This window comes from Dendropsophus ebraccatus, chromosome 11, assembly GCF_027789765.1.
Source record: "Dendropsophus ebraccatus isolate aDenEbr1 chromosome 11, aDenEbr1.pat, whole genome shotgun sequence".
NCBI lineage: Eukaryota > Metazoa > Chordata > Amphibia > Anura > Hylidae > Dendropsophus > Dendropsophus ebraccatus.
In genome coordinates this window covers 24,720,682-24,742,464 of record NC_091464.1, presented here as the reverse complement: position 1 = coordinate 24,742,464, position 21,783 = coordinate 24,720,682, and the positions used below count along the sequence as shown (strand labels likewise).

The window sequence follows — 21,783 nt, the reverse complement described above, 5'->3', positions numbered from 1 at the left end:
CATCAAGGCTTCATTTCCTGGATAAAATGGTGATGTCACGACCCGACTCCCAGAGCTGTGCGGGCTGTGGCTGCTGGAGAGGATGATGGCAGAGGGATGCTCAGTGTCCCTCCAGTGCCCTGTGTCCCTCTGTCATCATACTCTCCAGCAGCCACAGCCGCACAGCTCTGGGAGTCGGGTCGTGACATCACCATTTTATCCAGGAAATGAAGCCTTGATGCAATAGTAAGTGCAGGGAAAAAAGCACTTTATAAGCATTTCCCGTAATAAGTGTATATTGGTAACTTGTATAACTTTTGGGGGGCATACAGTACTTACTTACAATACAATACTTTATAAAATACAATACTTTATAAATACAATACTTTAATAAAAATTTTTACTGGACTTCTCCTTTAATTCAGAGAAGACGCCCCCTATGAGTTCCTGGATGTAACTGTACTGTAATCACATATAGGGAAGGAATGTGGGGTATGATAAGGTTATGGGGGCAGAGCACATTTTCTGCCCAGGAGCCCTCTTCAATCTGTATATGCCCATTTGAGACCATGATTAAAAGAAGCACTCCCACAATTTCTCTGACGTTTTCTTTTTGCTAGCTGTGTATCCATCAGATGCGTATTGTACAACAAATTATGTATTCATGAGATAAGTGCTGTTTGATAAATTGGACCACTCTAACTCTCTGCCCATTGCAGATGACACACACTATCAGTCTTAAAGGGATTATCCAGTGCTTCAAAAACATGGCCACTTTCTCCCAGAGACAGCACCACTCTTGTCTCCAGTTCAGGTGTGGTTTCCAATTAAGCTTCATTCACTTGAATAGAACTGAGTTACAAAACCTACACCTAAACTGGAGACAAGAGCGGTGCTGTCTCTGGAAGAAAGTGGCCATGTCTGCTGGAAGCCAGGAGGCTGTCTGTTGTCCTCAACCATGAACACTGTTCATGTTCCTATAAGCTTGTATGGCCCCCTCTGCCCTCTTAATGTGGACTATGGATTAAGCTGCACTAATGAGCAGCAGTAAGTAACAGTAACTGATTCCAGTTCCTGTGGTCTCTTTGAGGTTACTCGCTTCTCTTCAACTGGGACCAGGTAGACGGACGTGAAACACTAAGTGTCATGGAATTCTTTTTAATTAAAAATAAATTAGATTAATTTCTGGTCTACTTTTTATTACATATATTAAGCATTTTATACATAGAGGATGGATATCAGAAACAATTCACTCAATACCTTAAAGCGTCATAAGCTTAGTAATAGTAATATTTCATTAGCAATAAAAAGTTACATTGTTAACAACGTCTTTGTGAATGACTCAGCGATATTCTTTACAAGCTGTATCAAGTCTTTGACATGTCATAGAAAACTATGTTTATACCAAAAAGGAACACATACTAAGAATCAGCGAAGCACTACAGAAAATAAACTATGCTTTAAGCAAAACAATTTCCATTGATGTTTATTGTATGCTCTCTTATGTTTTTTTGTGGAGCAGCACCAAGAAGACCAAGCGTAAAACAAAAACTTAGACAACAAAAACTTAGACAACAGGATCAGAACAGTAGCTTAAAGTGTCACTGTCGTTAAAAATTTTTTGCAGAAATCAATAGTACAGACTATTTTAAGAAACTTTGTAATTGGGTTTATTAGCCAAAAAATGCATTTTTATCATGAAAAAGCAGTTTGAAACACTCCACCCTGTCTTCATTGTTCTCTTATAGAGTAGGGAGGGGTGGAGGAAGATGAGGCACCAAAACAGGACAACAAAGAGTTAATTTACAGCTACATCACCGGGCTATCTCCACTGAAGTCAGCACCACCACTAAATACGGGCTTTCACACAGGTCCCGCTGTGTAATCCTTTGTTCTCTGCTCTTTGCTGGCGACAAATCTCCCTCCTCCCCTCTCCATAGAACAGACAGGGCTCCTAAAAGAGTTGACATTTCCTGATAATGAGCGGTGGATTAGAGAGAGGAGGGAGGGGGGGACCTGGGGAAGGCCTTTTTGAGTGCAGATAATGGCATATTTGCCTAATAAATCTAATTAAAAAGTTTCTTAAAATCGCCTGTACTATTGATTTCTGTAAAAAAATAAATAAAAAATATGACAGTGACACTTTAAACCAGAAACATGGAGTCCAGGAGTGCGGCAAGGAGGTACAGGGCCCAGGAACATGTTCAGGAACTAGAACATGGAGCCCAGGAATATGAACACGAGCTAGAACGTGATTACAAAACAGTAGAGTGGTTGTGGTGTGACAGTACAGGAGTAACGCCAAGGGCCATCACTAGGAGAGAAGATCAGGAATCCAAAGTGGTATTCCAGCGTCAAAGCAGGGGCTTAAAGAAGGGTAACCAGTAGTCAGGATCATAAGTAGTACTACAAGTTCCAGGCTTGGAACCCAGAAGACAGGAGTGCATTCAGGAAAGGCCAGAAGTCAGGACCAACAGAAGTACTACAAGTTTCAGGCAAAGTATTCAATGGGGAAAGCAGGAACAAGGAACCAGTAACAAAGACAGGATTAGTCCAAGAAAATAAGTAACCATAAGTAATGAGGGGACCAAAATAATTACAGTCCACATCAAGAACATAGGGCAGACAAAATAAATAAAGAACTGTACTGACGGAGAACATAATAAACATCTCATGCTTACCTCTTCGCGCACCCCGACATTCTGTTGTGGCGTCTGCATCCAGTGTCCCCGCTGACTGAGACGAACTCTCAGGAGCGACAGCTCGCTCAGCCAATCACTGGCACCAGCACTGTCTTCTCTCAGTAATTGGCTGAGCAGGCTGTCACTCCTGAGACAAGTTAAGGTCCTATTACACCAAACGATTAACGGCCATACCTGGCCAATTACCGTCTGTCTTGGAAGATAATCGCTTGGTGTAATAGAGTTGTCTGTGCATGTAATAGCAAAGGCAGCAAGTGACGAACGAGGAGGAAGCAAGCGCTGACCTGATAGGTCAGCACTTGCTTCCTCCTCAATATCGCTGTGTGTAACACGGCCTGTAGTCTCTGAAGTGGTGGCAGCTGCAATAAGTAGGGACACCAGAGAGCAGAGGAGCTTGGAGAGGTAAGCATGAGGTTATTATGTTCGCCAACAGGCAGCATTATATAAAAAAAAAATTCCTAACAACCCGGATAACCCCTTTAAAGGGAAAACATTAGGTTAGAAGAATCTGATATGTCCTTATTGAGCAAACGGCGCTGAAGATGAAGGTACGTTTCTTATCTTCATTTTTTGTGGCGTTTCTGTGCAGTTTGTAGTTAAATCCCTAGGCTAGTAGGGCTGCCATCCCCAAACTGCCTTACTAGCGGGATATGTGACCCCTCTCTGTATAACAGATGTTCCGCTGTTATTCTGTTGCTGATTAGTTTAGGGAGAGGTTGCTGCTGCAGACAGGGACAGATAGGATGGAATATTTGAACTAACTACTAGATGAGCAAATCTACAGTATAAACAAAGCAAAACACTTTGTTACGCATGTCCGTCGGCTTGTCAGCCATCTGCCTTTGAACTCCGCTTTAGGTACCAGGAAAAGCTGTCAATAACAAAGATGCAAGTTCTGCATTTGTTCACTAATTGTTCAGTGTAATTGCACATTGTTCATTGTTTTCCTGGGATCAGAAGGAATAAACGATCATAGTAACGATCGTAACTAACGATTATCTTTCAGTGTAATATGGTGAACGATTTCAGGTTACGATAAACAATCTAGTTTGCGATCGTTTATCGTTAGTCGTTAATCCTTAAAAATCGCTCCGTGTAATAGGACCCTTAGGGCCCTATTCCACGGAGCGATAATTGGCCGAATTGGCCCGATTCGGCCGATTATCGCTCCGTGGCATAGAGAGACCGATCAGCCGATGATCGTGTCATCGGCTGATCGTTCATTTAGGTATAAACCTAAAATCATCACCACCCGGGCATCGCTACTTGGAATAGTGGTGCGTGGCGGGCAACCGACGATTTAAAAACAGCATATTTTACCTTTCCAGGCTGCAGGTCTTCTCCTGCGCTCCTTCTCCCGGTCCCACACACAGCAGCAGCTTCGGAGCGGCCTGTCTGAGCTGACAGACTGCTTAGCCAATCACTGGCCAGGACCGCCGGGGCCAGTGATTGGCTGAGCGGTCTGTTAGTTCAGACAGGCCGCTCCGAAGCTGCTGCTGCATATGGGACTGGGAGGAAGGAGCGCAGGAGAAAACCTGCAGCCTGGATAGGTAAAGTATGAATCAAGGGCTGCAAGGACATCGGTAATGATGGCCCAGTAAACGAGCACTGATCTAGCATTGTTGATAGAATAGGACCCTTAGACCTTCAGAGCATGGGGGAATTAAAACAAGGTCAGCAGAGGGGAGTGGGTGGAAGGCCATGACATTTCAGAGGAAGAGGTTACCCAGCAAGGGTATGTGCACAGTGAGGAAAACACACCTGCGTCGGATTCCGTCGCTTGTCCATGCTTGCTCCCACTTCATCTCCGCCTTTGCCATAGACTCCATTCTATTGTCAGGCAGATTCCGCCGTCCGCCAAAAGAATGAACCCGTAGGAATGGAATGGAGTCTATGGCACAGACGGAGAGTGAAGCAGGAGCGTTTGGGGACGATCGGCGCAATTCACCACAAGTCCTCCATGTGTTTTCCTCAGTGCACATACCCCAACAGAACAAAAGAGGGAGCAAAGGCAAAAAGCACAGCGGACAGCTCTTGGCCAGTACCTTGGCTGGTACTGCCCACCATACCAAGAGACGGAGCATGCCAAAACCAGTTCAGAGAGGTTCAACAGCACCTCAGCGCCACCCGCATGATAAGGCACCTAAGTGATGTGTCTAAAGGGTAGTCACACCACATGAATTAAAGGGTATGGGGGAGATTTATCAAACATGGTGTAAAGTGAAACTGGCTCAGTTGCCCCTAGCAACCAATCAGATTCCACCTTTCCTTCCTCACAGACTTTTTGGAAAATAAAAGGTGGAATCTGATTGGTTGCTAGGGGCAACTGAGCCAGTTTTTACTTTACACCCATGTTTTATAAATCTCCCCCTATGTTTTTAAAATCCTGGACAACCCCTTTAAGAAATCACCAAAAGTCACACAGATTCCGCCTGGTGTCTTTTCCATCAGTTTGAAAGTTAAGAAGTAATAATTTACTGGCTAATTCAATAAGACGACAGGCCACAATAAAGCTCACACTCCGTGGCCAGGTCGCCCAGTGCCTCCATGTGGGTTGTGTCAGGACAAGGGTAGAAAAACATTGGGTTGGAGCCAATAAAATTACATCACCCGAGCTCTTCGGGAAAAGGAGCCCTTTGCGCATGCGTGGGGCTATGGCCAGCGCCGCATTCTCTATTTGGGACTGCGCATGCGCTCTTTTCCCGCCTCCTCCCGTGGGGATACAAGATCTCGCGAGAAGCCTGTGTTTTATTCCTACGTAATGTGCCGTGCTGCTTATGGCGGCGCTGGTGATAGTGCTGTGAGCTGTTGGGGTGAGTTTGCTCTTTTTACTGGATTTTGGGGCGGGAAATGCGCGGTTTAGCCTCGGTGTGGTACGGGCGGGGTGCGGGACGTGGGTAGAAGCGGTGAGTGTTGCCTAGTGACCCGGGGCTGCGTGTGGGCAGAGCCGCTTTGTCATGTCTTGCCCCGTCAGCGGTGCCTGGCCTCGTGTCTGCCCTGTCTGGAGACTGCCGGTCTGTACTAATGTACGGAACACGTCACCTACGGGAGGCGGGAGGCTTGTGAGCGGTAGCCCGGTGTCTGCGCGTATACTGAGGCGGATTTCACAAGCCTTGGGCAGCGCCCGTACGTGTCTCATAATGGTGAATGTAGCGGGTGGACAAAGAGTCTCACGATGCGGGGTGGGGGCGGGGATCGGGTGTTTGGGCGTCCAATCAGGCGGCGGGTGGAGCGGCTACTCCGCAGCTGGCAGGCAGGGTGCGAAGCGGCTGTCTCCTGGAGCTCGGCGCGGGGGGTGATGGGAGCTGTAGTCCCTGGGCGGCTCGTGCCTTTCATCGGGGTCACGTTGGGACTACGTCTCCCAGCATGCATAGCGCCCGTGATGAGGAACGTGGTTTAGGAAATGCAGTGTGCTTGTTTCCCCGCCGCGGAGTGTCGCAATCCCCGGGCCGGGAGGAATTCCTGATGTGGCGCCATGAACCTGATCAGTGCTGGGGATTCAGCTGTTTTCCTGCTGGCTCCAGTCTGTGTTATGGGAGGTGGAGGCCCGGGGACATATCCCTGAATCATATCTGTACAGTAGACCAGTGATCTAGCTAGGAATAATTTAAAGGAGAAGTCTAGACAAATCCATTTTATTTTTTTTTAACATGTACTAGAGAAGGGGGGGGGGGGAATAAAACAAATAATACGTACTTACCTCCCCCGCTCTAGTGCTGGTCCTGGATGCTTCCTGGTCTGAACAGGGACCTGGGTTGTGACGTGTGAGGTACGCTCAGCCAATCAGCGGCCAAGGCAGGACTCTGCTGAGTGGCCCCACACATCATGATCCGGGTCACCGTTCAGACTAGTGAGGCTCTGGGCACCGGAGCGGTGGTAAGAATACGTTATTTCTTTTATCCTCCCAGCTCCTGTTAAAAAAATTAAAAAAATCGATTATCCCAGACTTCTTCAATGACTTAATAGAATAGGAGGTATCAAACTCCTGCCCTCCAGCTGTTGCAGAACTACAATGCCCATCATGCCTGGACGGCGTAAAAGTCCAACTACATCCATACAAGATAAAGAAATAGGCACTCACCCACGTATGTGAACTCTTCTTATTTCCAAGATCTTTTCATAAAAACCGCAGGTTCACATACGTGGGTGAGTGCCTATTTCTTTATCTTGTATGGATATCGTTGATGGGAATTGTAGGTTTGCAGGCTGGAGTTTGATGTCCCTGCATGTAATACAGTATGGTACGCTAGAATGGGTGCCTGAATTTTTTGCCTACAGACCTTGGGGAAAGGGGGGACACAGTCGAAACCTATAAGTATGGTAAAGGTTAAAGAGGGAAGTGTTTTTAGAAAATAAAGAATGAACTCAAGAACAAGAGGACACTGAGAGGTTACTGGGGGAAAGATCAGAAGCAACATTACTTTACTGAAAGAGTAGTAGATGCTTGGAACAAACTTCCAGCAGAAGTGGTTGGTAAATCTACTACAATAACTGATTATAAACCTGCCTGGGATAAACCCATATCTATCCTAAGATAATAAGAAGGGAAATAGATGGACCCAGTGTTTCTATCGCGGCCCCTAGTCCTGCAATAAGCACACACTCCTACTCCAATCCTGTATTTCTCTTCTAGATCAGGGATGGGAAACCTTCGGCCCTCCAGTTGTTGCAAAACTACAATTCCCATCATCCCTGGACGGCTGAAACTAAAGCTTTGGTTTTTCAGGCATGATGGGAATTGTAGTTTTACAACAGCTGGAGGGCCGAAGGTTCCCCATCCCTGTTCTAGTTGGTCCCAATGCTCTCTGCTGCTTCCTGCTCGTGATGGTGTACAGATAATTGCCTTGTAACCAATCACCAGCTTAGGCAGGTCACTGATGTGGCCTGTGATTGGCTGAGTGGGAATTTCCTATAAGGTCATGTGATCAGAAGCAGAGAGCATCCAGACTCTTATCCCTGGATAACCCCTTTAAAAAAGCCCTAGGTTTTCCTGACATTCACTTTTACTATGGTGATCAGCTGTGAAGATGACCCAAGGAAGCTGTTCCATCGTGTGTGCTGCCCTGTGTGTCTGGGAGAATACTGGTAAGGGTGCAGAAAGGGAATTATCCTATGACTATATGAAACTCCTGCTTCACATTGGAACCTTATGAGACAGCATGTCTTTAGTGAAACACTCACTGTAATGTAATTCTATGGCCCCAGGTCTCTCATGTAGAAGTAGCAGGAAGCTTTGTCTCATAAGGTTTCACTGTATGCAACAGGGAGTATGGCGCTCGGTACTCTGTTCATTTCTAACTTTGGTCTGTTAAGAAAAATGGCGCAAGATACCAGAAAAGAAACTTTTCCAGGGAGTCCTCAAAGTCTGGCAATAAACGGATTGTCTAACCTACATGTTAGAATGTCGTCTTTCTTCCCCATTTTAGCTTGTTTCCTATACATAGGGTGTAACCGACTCATAGCTGGGAGTCAGACTGCTGAGAAACTCACCGACCCCGAGAACAGGGGAGCAATAGTCCCTGCGATTAATGGAGCACTCCCTGTGCCTGCGTGGCCATAGCGGTCTGCTCTTAATTCTCCAGGAGACTGCTGAATGCTTCAGAGATCAGTATCCCATACAGAGTGAATTGAGCGTGGCGAGCGTGCCATTCATCGCACAGACTATTGGCTCTGTTCTTGGGATCGGTGGGGTCCTGTCAGGATAGGGGATAAGCTGAAATGGGAATACCCCTTTCAATTTACCCATACACCTTAGATGGATGTTGGCCATCTCTTTTAATCCCCATATACATGCATTAAAAGTGTCACTGTCGTTAAAATTTTTATTGCAGAAATCAATAGTCCAGGCGATTTTAAGAAACTTTGTAATTGGATCTATTAGCCGAAAAATGCATTTTTATCATAAAAAAGCAGTTTGAAGCTCTCCCCCCTGTCTTCATGGTTTTCCTATGGAGAGAGAAAGTAAAAGCTGCAAAACAGGACAACAAAGAGGTAAATTACTCACATCCTGGGCTCTCTCCTCTGACATCACCACTGCGTTATCTGACCTCTAATTAGGGCTCTGAATAGCTCCCCTGCTGAGCAATCCTTTGCTCTCAGCCCCTTCCCCCTCCCCATAGACCAGACAGGATAGATGAAAAAACAGTCGAGATTTCCTGATTCTGAGGAGTGGACAGCAGAAAGGAGAGGAGGGGGGACCTGGGAAAAGGCTTTTTACATGCAGATAATGGCAGATTTCGCATATAAACTTAATTACAAAGTTTCTTAAAATCGCCTGGACTATTGATTTCCACCTATAAAAAGCCGCTCATCTTAGATTACAATATGCCAGTGCCTGGTTACCCCCTTTACCCTATCTGCCAGTAGTGGTTAGCCTTATACACAATAGATAGTTGGGTTTGTAAAATATGTAGTAAGGATTGGCTGCTATATACCTCAGATGGGTGTCACTATAGACATAGTGGCATCTGTTACTTGGGAGTTTGCCCTGCAGCTACAGCAAAAGGAAATGGCAGACATGTTGTGAAGGCATCTGTGTGTGTGTGTGTGTGTGTGTGCCCCTTTAAGGGCACAATACACATTGGAGGAAAAGGGAAATGTTTATGGGGGCCTCCTGAATCTCTCCCAGCAGATGTGGGGTGGTTTAGGCATGTATTGCCCAATCCTTTTGTTCTCCGTCACCAGAGGAATCTTGCTTTAGCATCTTCATGTGTACGGGGGATTGTATGTCCGACAGCTGTTGGAAGGTGTATGGCCTACTTTACACAGTCTAGTTGGTGTGATTAGTGTCACTCTGTAGGGGCATGCCCTATTGACAAGGGGTTTTATTTATACACTTGGAGGAATGGTACAGTTTACTTTTTATTGATTCCTCCTCTTTCCCCCTGCCAGCCAGTCTCTTTACAGCAGTCTGTAGTCTTAGATCCTGTCTACTCCACCATAAAATCAATGTATTTTCTTTGAGTTAAAGGGGTTATCCAGCGCTACAAAAACATGGTCCCTTTTCCCCCTACTGTTGTCTCCAGTTCAGGTGCAGTTTGCAATTAAGCTCCATTTACTTCAGTGGAACTTAGTTTCAAAACCCCACCCAAACTGGAGACAACAGTAGGGGGAAAGTGGCCATGTTTTTGTAGCGCTGGATAACCCTTTAAGTTGTGAGAAGCTGTAGCTCACATCGTGGCCTACCCCTCCCTGTAGAATAGACCTCTGTAAACGTCATTGAACACACCCAGTGTGAATGTAGCCTTAGACACGCGCTGCCCAAAAGACTGGCTTTGGGTGTCTGACCAGGTTGCGCAACAAAGTCAGGAGAGATTGTACAAAGTCTTGTCTTCTCCTGCCCCGTTACCAGGATCGGTCAGTTTTGAACACTCTGATCCCAATTAATAAAAATGTTTGCTCTGTCCCTAGGACATAGTTTTTATTCATAGTAAAGACTAATATCCAGAACTCCAATCTTTCCTTATTTATTCACATTCCAATATGGAGGTTATAGGATGCATTTCAGCATGTCAAGTTGATGAAGGCCTATGCAGCGAAGTGTGTCCTATGACTACTGTAACCTCCCTATTGGAATGTGGATAAAGAATTTATTTAGTGAGTGCCGGGAATTCTTCTTTACTATTGTCTTGGCGTGCTCGTGGCAGGCAAACCCAACAGCGGAGTGCCATCTCTATTTTTTTTTTTTTTTTTTTTGTAGTTTTTAGTAATGGCAGGTACTCTTTATTAGCATTGCACTTAGGATGAGAAATAACTTTATGTAGATTTTACTATGTTAGTTGTTGTATTTGTGTAGCACTAAAACTCTTTTGGTTAAAAGGAGTGGTTTTGTGCCATGTCTCCACCAGCCTTTCCATTAGAATTGCGTTTTCGGCAGCATCACCACCTTTTTATAAATGCATCGCTGTATGCCACGTTCCCAGAATAAAGCGGCTTAAGCACACAGCTGCTGCAGACAATACTGCGAATTGGCGGCCTAATAATAGTTACTAGATGGGACCTCTACAACAACTGCATAAGAATTCTCTCAGATGGAAGAACAGCTGTTGAGGGCGTATTGGCACGAATGAGGCGTACAGCACTTGTGAGCCATGTCATGTTGGTTCCTTTGTTCACCTTTTTTTTTTTTCTTCTATTTGGTTGCTTACCTACTCGTTTTGCAACTTTTATTAAACTTTATTGCTATCTGTCAGTCAAAGCTTAATTACATGACTTTGATTTACAGGCGGTTGTCACTAGCTTTCATTCAGCTGTGGCAGCAGGGTCTAGTAGGGGATTCATAATCAATATATTTAGCTTAATTGGAGAATATAAAAATATATAATATATTTATTTTTTACATTACAATTAAAATGCAAAGATTTGATGGCAAGATTTTAGGCCTTGTTCCTGAGGTCTCAGGCACCTTAATAAAGGCTTGACTTATTTTTATTTATTTTTTTCTTCCCCTAATTAAGTAAGCAAAGAAAAGCTACAGGAACACAACCTAGGGGTAGTATCTGGTGTATTGAGTGCTATTTGTCAATAGTTTAATAGCTAAACTTTTTAGTGTTAGGCTTGTTGCAACTTTTTCAGAAGTTGTTGCAAAACAAAAATATTGAACTAATTTGCTGGCATTATCTTAATTGCTCACCATACATGTGTGCGTTTTTTTATGCTGGGAAATGCACCAGCTCTTGTGTGAAGTTGGTATTTGTTATTAAGTTGACAAATATCTTTTAAAAAACTCTATGATGGTGGTCAGTGATGCCACAAGTGGTGTACATTGCAGGGGAGTTGCAGAGTTTCACAATTCTTAGGCTGGCTTCAGTGTTTCCTGTTCATTTCCTTCACTTCCTGGATAACATGGTGATGTCACGACCCGACTCCCAGAGCTGTGCGGGCTGTGGCTGCTGGAGAGAATGATGGCAGAGGGATGCTCAGTGTCCCTCCAGTGCCCTGTGTCCCTCTGCCATCATCCCCTCCAGCAGCCACAGCCCGCACAGCTCTGGGAGTTGGGTCGTGACATCACCATGTTATCCAGGAAGTGAAGCCTTGATGCAGTAGTAAGTGCAGGGAATAAAGCACTTTATAAGCATTTCCTGTAATAAGTGTATATTGGTGATACAATACATTTTTTTTTATTTAATCAAGCCCTGAATCCAGAGCATTTTCCCCACTGTAAAAATTACAAATAGTATACACAATTACCACAAACTATATGAATCCCCTTCCTCCTCACCCCTCTACTTTCCCAGTAGGCTGAAGAGAGGAAAAAAAATTCTATTGTCCAAGCCATTTAACCCATACTTTCATACGTTTTTTCTTACTTAGACCTGGAGGACACTTTCTCATAGCCCTGAATTTTCCCCTAGTTTCCAGATGCTCTGGGGGGGGGTCTCTCTGGTGTTTTTGCGGCTCCATAACAGTTGTGTCAAGTCGCAGCGTGTTCAGGGTGCGGCTTTTTTTTTTTCCTGCAAACCCTAGTGTTTTTTTCCTTCCATAAACTTCAATGGGATTGTTCGGGTTGCCTCAAAAATGCCATCGCTGTGGTCCAGCAGCTAGGTCATGTGATGGCAGAGGTAAAAAAAATTGACATACAAAAACACCTCAACCACAAAAAGTTTGTTCGCACACTATCAAAAAATGCTAGAAAAAAACAGCTAATGCGATAAGGAAACCTAGTGTGCCGCATTGGTGCCTTTTTATTTTTTTGGCCTGAAACGCCAGACAAAATGTGTGTGAGGGCATCCTCGGTCAATGTAGCTGATAAATTCCCTCCTTTTTGTGTGCTTGGTAGTTCTGCTGGATTTGGGGTGTCTGTTTTGGGCATCCTGGTTAGGCAGACTTCTGTTCACCTGATGGCGATCTGTCCTGATTTTTGTGGAGGAATTTTGAATGGAGTTTTTGGGTGAAAAGCAACTTCTAGGCTCCTGCCCATGAGTAAAGGATTCTGTTATTGATATCAAACATGCTTGATCTTTCTCTCCAACAATAGAGATGAGCCAACTAGCCGACAGCCAGGCTGTAGCCATGTTTTCCAGGCAGCTCTATGGCTTTACCCACCTCCCCCAGGCAGCAGGATTCAAATGCCAACCTGTTGGGTTTGTGGGAACCCGAACTTTTGGCAAGTTTACTCATCACTATCCAGCAAGCATTGTGGTAGCGATGGTAGGCCCACATACTGTACACGGTTGGCTGGTCCTGCCAGTGGTCTGCTATTTGGTGTTTACACAACATACCTGTCAATGAGATTGACTTGAAGCCTACATTGTAGTAACTTCTCAAGTTACTCCTTTCCATTGCAGCCTGTACGGTCACTGACTTAAGTGATATACAAGGTCTCTGTGACCTTGTACGAGTGGCATTACTTCAACATAGCATCGTAGGACAAATGTTATGTTCACCATAAAATTATTAGTTTGTAGCCAGATTATGTCCAGAAAGGATTGGTTTTTTTAGAAGCTTTTAAGCAGTGTGGGGTTCTAGATTACTTATTCAAGTGTTTTCCTGATTATTTAGTTGAATCTAGCTCCTTACTAGGGATGTCATGATACCAGAATTTTGAGTTCGATACCAATACCAACTGTTTTATTTTGATCGATACCATTTCGATACTTAGCGTATAACCCGCACATAATAATTCTATAAAGTGCCCCACCCCCACTCCCCCGACTGCATATAAAAATGTTCACCATGTAATATACCTCACATGTCATCTATATTCTTCAGATCGGTACTATTACAAAGGTACAATATATGTTCCTTTAATTTACAACTTAAACGCATTACATGCATTTACACAGGCTATGATGACAATATTTCCCCCTTTTTTGTTTTTATTATAGAAGTTGGGGGTAGAAGTAGTATGGCTGACTCACAGCATAGTAAGTTGAGGGTAGTAGTTGTATGGCTGACACACAGTATAGTATGTTAGGGGTAGTAGTAGTAAGGCTGACACAGTATAGTATGTTGGGGGTATTTGTTGTATGGCTGACACAGTATAGTATGTTGGGGGTATTTGTTGTATGGCTGACACATAGCACTAGTATAGTATGTTGGGGATAGTAATAACTGTAGTGGAGCAGAACCTTCACATCCTGGCTCAGCCTCTTCTGCTCCATGCTGCCCGGTCCCGGCGTCACTCCCCCTCCCTCCCCCCCTCCACTGTGACTCCCGGCCCCCGCACACAGGCCACAGCCTCCTCACTACTTGCTTCTCATCACTGTACATCGCCTGCTGTGTACGGAGCAGCTCGGATGCTGCTGACACTTTTGACAGCGCTATTTAACTGTGTAGATGCCGCTGTCAAGTGTCGGCAGCATCCGAGCCGCTCCGTACACAGCAGGCGATGTACAGTGACGAGAAGCAAGTAGTGAGGAGGCTGCGGCTTGTGTGCGGGGGCCGGGAGTCACATCGGAACACAGCCCAGTATGAATACCGCCCCATGGAGACAGCGGCATGCAGCCCTACCCGGGCGGACCCGGCGGGTTGCAAAGGAGAGGTCGGCCAGTGGGTAGTGAGTTAACCCCTGACCGTGTCACATGGATTGTGGCACGCTGAACCACTCTGACCTACTTTGCAGCGCCCCGCTCCTGTTCACAGACCGGGCAGCAGAAGCTGGTGAGGCGGGGGAACGACAACACCCGGGATCGGGCAGCACGGAGCAAGAGCTGGTGAGCTGGGCGGGCAGCACACAGAACATGGCCGGCGCTCAGCTAGCCGCCGGCCATGTTCTCTGCACTATACTTTATGTTAAGCTGCGCCATTGCGCAGCTTAATATAAAGTATCGATACCAGGAAATCCTGGTACCGAACCGTCTTTTTGCTCCGAATATCGATAGTAGTATCGATATTTTGGTGCATCGTGCAACACTACTCCTTACAAGCTGAAGCTGTGCCAAACTGCTCCTTTCCTGCCTTGTGAGTGCACAACTAAACTTGCTGACAATTGCTAAATTACTCTGGACCATATGTTTCTAAGGTACACTGGTGCCGTGCCATGGTGCCAGTGCTGAAGTCTTGGGGGGTGTAGGTGGTGTCTGGCATAAATGTAAGAGTATATGCTGTGTGGTTAGCATATAAAAAACTTTTTTTTACTTTATTTTTTATTTATAGTTCATTCATTCATAGTGCTGTTTTGTCTTTCAGTATGAAGTGTAACAGAACAGAAACTACCACCTGAAACTGCTGCTTCAAGTTCAGATCAGTCAAGGAACATCCGCCACAATAGTAACATACAAGACCAAAGAAGAGAACTTGCGCTGAAGACACAACGCTTGATCTGAAACAAGAAGTTTGTGCCTACTCAACAGCTACACAAGAGCACTTCCCAACGCTGCTATTAGTCTTTGTTTTATTCTCAGCGCCACACTCTGCATTCGCATTGTGTAGCGGGAGTCGTCTTTCTTAGCTCAGTAGATCATTTTCTCACTATCTCTTTTTAAACTAGCAACCAACAACCTTCTGTACCATCTGCTGTCTACACGCTTTGGTAAATACTACTGAGTGCAATACCTGAATATTTCAGCAAGGTGGGTACTCTCTGCTTAGTTAACGCTTTAGCTGTCCCTATATTTGAATTTTCCATTCCAAAAAATTATACGTTACTGGTCTGACCATTTTTATATCCTAAAAATCAGAATACACATTTGTGACTGAACTTAGTTAACTTTTTTACTTTTTCCTTTCTGGTCAGAAGTTACCAATTCTATAGATCATGTGAAATAAGTATATATTTCCTTATCCCCCCCCTGGGACCGGGGAGGAGGTGGCTGACGGAAAAGACATCCACTCACCTCCCCGATTCCAGCGGCGGGTCCAGCATCGCTGGGAAGTCTCAGGGCCACTCGGTGAAGGAGGTGGGATCTGAGCCGACTTGAAACGGATCCCGCCTCCTTTACTGAGTGGCTGAGCGGGCCAGAGACGTCACGTCTCGGGCCCGCGTCAGACACCCGGAAGCGGCCAGGCACTGGAGCGCCGTGATGCGTGCCCTGCCGCTGGAACCGGACAGGTGAGTGGACATCTTTTCCCTCGGCCACCTACTCCTTGGTCCCAGCAAAAAAGTGCCCTCCTGGAGTACCCCTTTAAGTAATGAGCATAACCATACTGATATGGATAGGGAACCTTCGGCCCTCAAGCTGTTGCAAAACTAAAATTCTCATCGTTCCCGGGCAGCCAAAGCTTTAGTTTTGCAACACCTGGAGGGCCCAAGGCCTATCCCTAATGTAGAACATCCCTTGCTACCAGTTAACTTCTGCACTAGAGTCCAGTGAATTGATGTTACTAATTCTGAGCTAAAGTTTGCACAACTGAAATCCAATAAAGACTTATTGAGAGGCTAATATTTACACTTGGTTGTATAGAAATTTCTGATTTCAGTGGTTTTACAAACCTGTCCCTTTTTTGGCTAATAGAGTAGTTTTTAAAGGGTTAACTTATAAGAAATTTTTTGGTTCTACTGTATATAGAACCCGCTTTAGTAAAAGCATCCCTGGGTGGACCCCAGCGGGCCATGTACGACCTGGCTTGTGGTAGCCTTCTCCAGTCTGCTGCAGTGTCAGTACATCACATGTAGATAGGGTTTATCCAGTCCCATACTGAAGATTTACAACTTTGCAACATGTTCATTATGTTGTATAAAAGCTGCTGACCTCACCTCTTTCTGTGCAATTGGATTAAATTCACAACAACAGGGCTCCAATGTTTCCTCCTTGGGCCATACCAGGAAGAAACTATTATGCTGTGCCTATATGATCCCCAGCAGTGACAACCAAGTTGCACCTTTCAGCACACATAATACCTTCCAGCAGCACACAATACCACCTCAGATGTGCCAAACTAAGTGTAAACTATCACCTAGCAGCATCAATGGAGTGCAGTTGTTTTGGCCACATTGCCACTGTAATGGTCCAATATGTACCAGCCATAACCTACTGCGTATTCCACCCACCCTTTATACGCACTGGCTGCTTTGTCCCAATGTTGCGTGCCAGTTTATTTACCGGTTCCACTCTCTCCTGCTCACTTTCTGGAAACCTACTTGTAATTCCCTGACAGCTTTAAAGCGATACTGTATTGACCAATCCACTTTTCCAAAACCTCTGGTACCAACCATTTGAGAGTAAGTCCTTCCCAGTCTCTTTAAAAATGCACCTGGTGCTTTGGTTAGGGTTAAATATGATGTTTTAATCGGCATCAGAGTCAATGTGGCATGGCCTAGATCTAGGACGCACTCTTAGCCAGGGAGGGCCGAAGGTTCCTCATCCCTGCTCTAGGCCTTGCCACGTTAACTCGGCTGCTGCTGATTTTAAAAGATGATTTTTAACCCAAAGCACTGGAAGCATCGACGTATCTGTCAAGGACTAGCACTCATCAAATGGACAGTACCAGCTGTGTGGGGGGGTTGTCATCGCTTTAAACGTCTGCATGACAGTGGTTTCAGCCTGTGTTTGGATGGTACATTGTGTGTTTCACAGTATAGTAGTTGTGCCATGGGCGGGAAAGGCAATATTCTCCTTAGTCCCATTCCTGCAAAGGTCCCTGACCTTCTGACGGATTTTGTCCCTGTTTGTATAGCTTGAATTCAATGCCATAGGTGTTGATGTAGATGCCATTGAGCCTTCACACTGAACCAATATAACAAGTTCATGTGAGTGTTTTTTTTTTGTTTTGTTTTTTTTTACCCCTTTTTGTATTTATCGTCCAACCTTACCTCTTGTGTTCCTCACCCTGCTTCCCTTGTTCTTTTTGTTTATACTGAGCTGCCAGTACTGGGGGCTTCAGTACACAATGGAGATGCTGCTAATGGTCCTCATAAACTTAAAGACTTTTGACTATACCTGCCATTTGCATGTCTTTATACCATGTATGGGGCTCTCCCGACCATCCACCAACAGATGTCAGTAGATATGGGATTTAGGCGGGGGGAAAAATCACTACCCAACCCCTTTGTTTTGGGATGGAGAAGCCGCATTGGGAGCGCTCACTGTGCATTACCCTTCCCTATTGAGAACACAATAACGCTTGGCTGTAACTAACGTTCCTGTGTATGGGGAGGATAAGGGTCGGTCAGCCATCACTTATTGAAGGTGTATGGCAATCTTCAGACTGGGTGTATAGATGTCCAATTATCCTGCACTGTCCCTGCTAGGAATGGATGCTGGTTCTTAGCTGGGCAGGACATGTTTGTTTTTGTTTTTTTTGTTTTTTGTTAGTGCAGTCAAGGGTAAGATCAACTTTAGTATTATGAGAAAACAAAGCCTTAACGGGGTGTTTTTTTTTTTTTATTAGATACACTGCTAAGGGACATCTGACATAGTGATGCTAAAATGATGCGGCCCTCATTTGCATGTGCTGTGCCCCTTAACCAGATGTCAGACCCCTACCGATAAAGTGGTGGCATATTTTAGCTATCTTCCATCTGTTTGAGATGTAAATACCTTTCTGACTGTCTTGTGGGAGAATAGGCATACATTAGTGTCTGCAGCCAGCTGTACACATGTAGAAAAGTGTAGCGATAAATACCCTTTTATGCATGCACAGCTATCTTTTTTTTTTTTTTTTTTTTTTTCTACTTTAATTGGTGGCTAAATAATGCTTCCCTGTGGTGGTGTGCCCCCTGGTGTTCTGATTCCGTAGCATAATGTCCATCTAATATCTTAGATCTGGCAACATGTACATACAGAGTCCAGTGATGGATACCAAATAGTGATGGAACCCAACCTGCTCAAAGCTAAACTAAAATTTGTAGACCTATATAAGTCTGTTGCGATTTTCTGTTCAGAAACAGACTAGCTTGACCACACAACGATCAATGTTTTGGCATACATGGGGAGAATTGGGCCTGTGGGTACAGTAGAAACACTTCCTGACATGTTAAATAGCGCGCCTTCATTAATAAGGCATGTGTGTCCACTGGCACAGGTCACATAAGTGGCATGATCTAAGAGGATATTAAAGCAGTGGGTACCATAACAGCCGCTACACACAGGAGCATCTTTCTTGGCTATCCCAGTTGAATTGTCTTGTGTAATCTAGAAAGAAGTCATTGTGATTGAAGCCTTTTACATGCATGTGAAGAATCTGGCCGACCAGATTATACCAACCCACTTATCCACTAAGTAGTAAAAGTCTTTACGTTCCTTCAACATGTAGGGGAGTTATAAACTATGGCTGTCTAGCTGATGGCCTACAGGCACAGGTATTGCTTGTAATGCCCTTTAACCATAGACCAACAGGTAACAGTAGGGAATGCCCCCTGTTCGCTCCACTGAAAAACCCTTCTAAATACACCTCTTACATCCCATTCAGTTGGGCCCTAATGCATTTTGGTGGGGTTTGCACACCTCATGCTTTACTTTTGGTGTAATCTTTGTTCCACACACTGGGTACATGAAAGATGCCCATTGTATGGCCGATAGGCCTTAGAAGTGTTAAGGCTTTCGTCTTTAACATGACATAATGTATACTGTATTGCCTGGCTATTTCTGCTTCCTGTAGTTTATTTAACAATTATGTTTGGAATATTTGTCAGAGCAGACGTCTCTTATGTGAGGAGAAATGACTGACGTGTTATAGAATCGGCCCGTTTCTACCAGGTGCATGTAATGCCAGCAGCCAAGTTATGTGCAAAATCTGTGTTTGTTCCTCTTTGAGAATGAATCAAATGAGTTTTCCAAAATGGACGGCCTTGATTCATTCCTCAATGTGTTCTCTGCACGCCTTGCACAATACACCTCGTCTTATCGGAGTACATATTTTAAAGAATTGGTTAACTGTTTATCCTTGTCTTGCTGTCAGCCACAATGCATCCTTCCATAACCAAATACAATGGTTTGCCATTTCCATCGTAGTCTAGACCTCTAACCTCTCTTCACCTTCTAGGGCTGGCATCTTGCAATGAGTTCTTTTCTCATTTTACAGCCTCACTGGAATTGATAAGGTGTCTTGTTTTGATTTTGTTATATGCAGCATTGTAAAATTAAGTTGAAACAGGAGTAGGAATATGGCAAGCACCTGGAAAGAATTTGTTGAATTTTCCATGCCGTCTTCTCCCCCTACTGCATACGTTAGTGCCAACCTGGGCAATGCATCTCCAGTCGGACTGACTTTATCACCTTATGGCCGATCAGTAAGTTATTTCACCAGTTCTAATGATTAACTGCTCGCTCTAGTCCATATAGAGTTGGGGCACATGCCTTACACAGTGGCTTCTTATCCCTCCTCTTCCTGCCATGACTTCATTTGTTTCTCATCATATATATATATATATTTTTTTTTTTTTTTTTTTTTGCATTCTGCATGTGATTTAGTTCATCTATTTATTTTCCCACAAGTAGATATTTTAGTATATTTTAAAAATAATTTTAGACCTTATTACACCTCTAATCATTTCTCCCTCCCTCAGCTCGCATTGAGAGATCTGTATATTAGCGCTTCTAAGGGGTGGTCACTTCTAATGCAAATTTGGACGAGGAAGAACTTTTGGGTCATGTATAATATTGGCTACTGGCATGGGTATGAGATACTTTGCTTTACTGCTGTACAGGTTACATTATCAATGGCCTTTATGGTGCGTTCACACCTACAGGATCTGCAGCTGATTTTCTGCAGCAGATTTCATTTAAATAACTGAACACAGCATCAAATCTGCTGCAGATCGCCTGCAGATCCTGTAGGTGTGAACGCACCCTTACAGACTATTCTCCAGCAGATGTGATCCTCAAGCGGTAGGGAAATCTGCACTGTATCATGGTAGAACTTCCCTTGTTTATCTGGGTGTTCCTGTGACAATGCTTTCATTGTATCCCCAGTTTTTTTCCCCTTAGATTTTGACTTTTGAATTTTTAATAACATACCCACTACTAATCCGTATTTATTATGGTGGGGTCATGGTACAGTCATAGGTGCAGGTCCTGTTTCCTGCTGGTCACAGCTTGTTGCGCACTATGGTATCTGCGTAGATAACTTCCCATGAATTCCGCCTGTCCTATAGACCCCCGGAGAGTCAAGCGGGGGCGAGTGGGGGAATCTGTGTGGTTGGCTGAATTCTGTAGTATGAATGCACCCTTAAAGGAACTTGGCACTTACCTGAGTGTTTAGCCAATCACTGATATGAGTGAGAGAGGGCCTGTTGAGATGACACTTTTAAGGTGAAGTGACCAATGGAGGACTGGAAGTTTCAGAACTGGTACCTGCTGGAGGACCTTGTTTTTATCATGTCACTAGCATAATATAAAAGAAATACTGGGTTACCAGTGTACAAATTCAATGGAAAATGGATCCTGCAGTATGGGATGCAAAAGCATCAGGTCCCCCCTCCCCTATAAAAAGACAGTAGCATCGTCATCATCTGCCCCATAGTTATGAATGATTCTTGCATGGGGACATGAAAACATGCAGCTGAGTCCCATTCAGTTTTGGGTTTAATACAACTGAGTCATTAGTCAGACAACTCCCCACCAATCCACTTTTAACGTGCGTTCTGGTCACAGATCTGGTATTGTGATTTTGCAACAAAATGTTTATTATAATGTAACATCTGCTACAAAATAAGCACATGGCTAATCTTATATTTATTGGCTTACAGTGGTGTAATATTTACAAGGATAGGTTCTGCCTTGAGATACACAATAGACCTAGCACTCCAGTCACATTTGATTGCAGAACCGTTCCAACAATCTTACCAGGACTTGTGTTCTGCAACGAGTGCAGACGTCAGGATTGCCACAGCGCCAAGTCTTAGGGGAACAATGAAGCTGTGGTTTTGTTATAGCTCAGATGGCCAAAAGTTGTGTTTTTAGTTCTAGCCTTATTTGCTTTTGCAAGGAAAATACCTGCTGTAGGAATGATTCATATAAAGTTTGTAGACACGAAGGGATTTTCAGATTTATACTTGTCCCCTAACCTGTGGCTAGAGGACAAGGTTGAGATTGCAGGGGTCGACCTCTGTGCCCCCCGGGATCTCTAGAGCTGCGCTCCAGCTCCTTTATTATTAATAGAGCTGGGTTGCTGCTCTAGAAATCCCAGGGGGCACAGAGGTCGGACCCCTGCAATTTTCTACTTGTCCTGTGGATAGGGGACAACTAAGTTTAAATCTGAAAACCCCATTTTAAGGGGTTTT

At 44.5% G+C, this 21,783-nt stretch overlaps 1 protein-coding gene across 3 annotated transcripts in view; it reads left to right on the top strand.

The window, feature by feature from the left end:
- The first annotated feature begins 5,406 nt into the window (after positions 1-5,406).
- CSDE1 (cold shock domain containing E1) overlaps positions 5,407-21,783 on the top strand; it is a 32,875-nt gene continuing 16,498 nt past the window's right edge. For all 3 annotated transcript variants that reach the window (XM_069944758.1, XM_069944759.1, XM_069944756.1), the window contains exons 1-2: positions 5,407-5,494; positions 14,811-15,193. The gene's annotated coding sequence lies outside the window, so the exon portion shown is untranslated. The remainder of the gene's footprint in view (positions 5,495-14,810; positions 15,194-21,783) is intronic.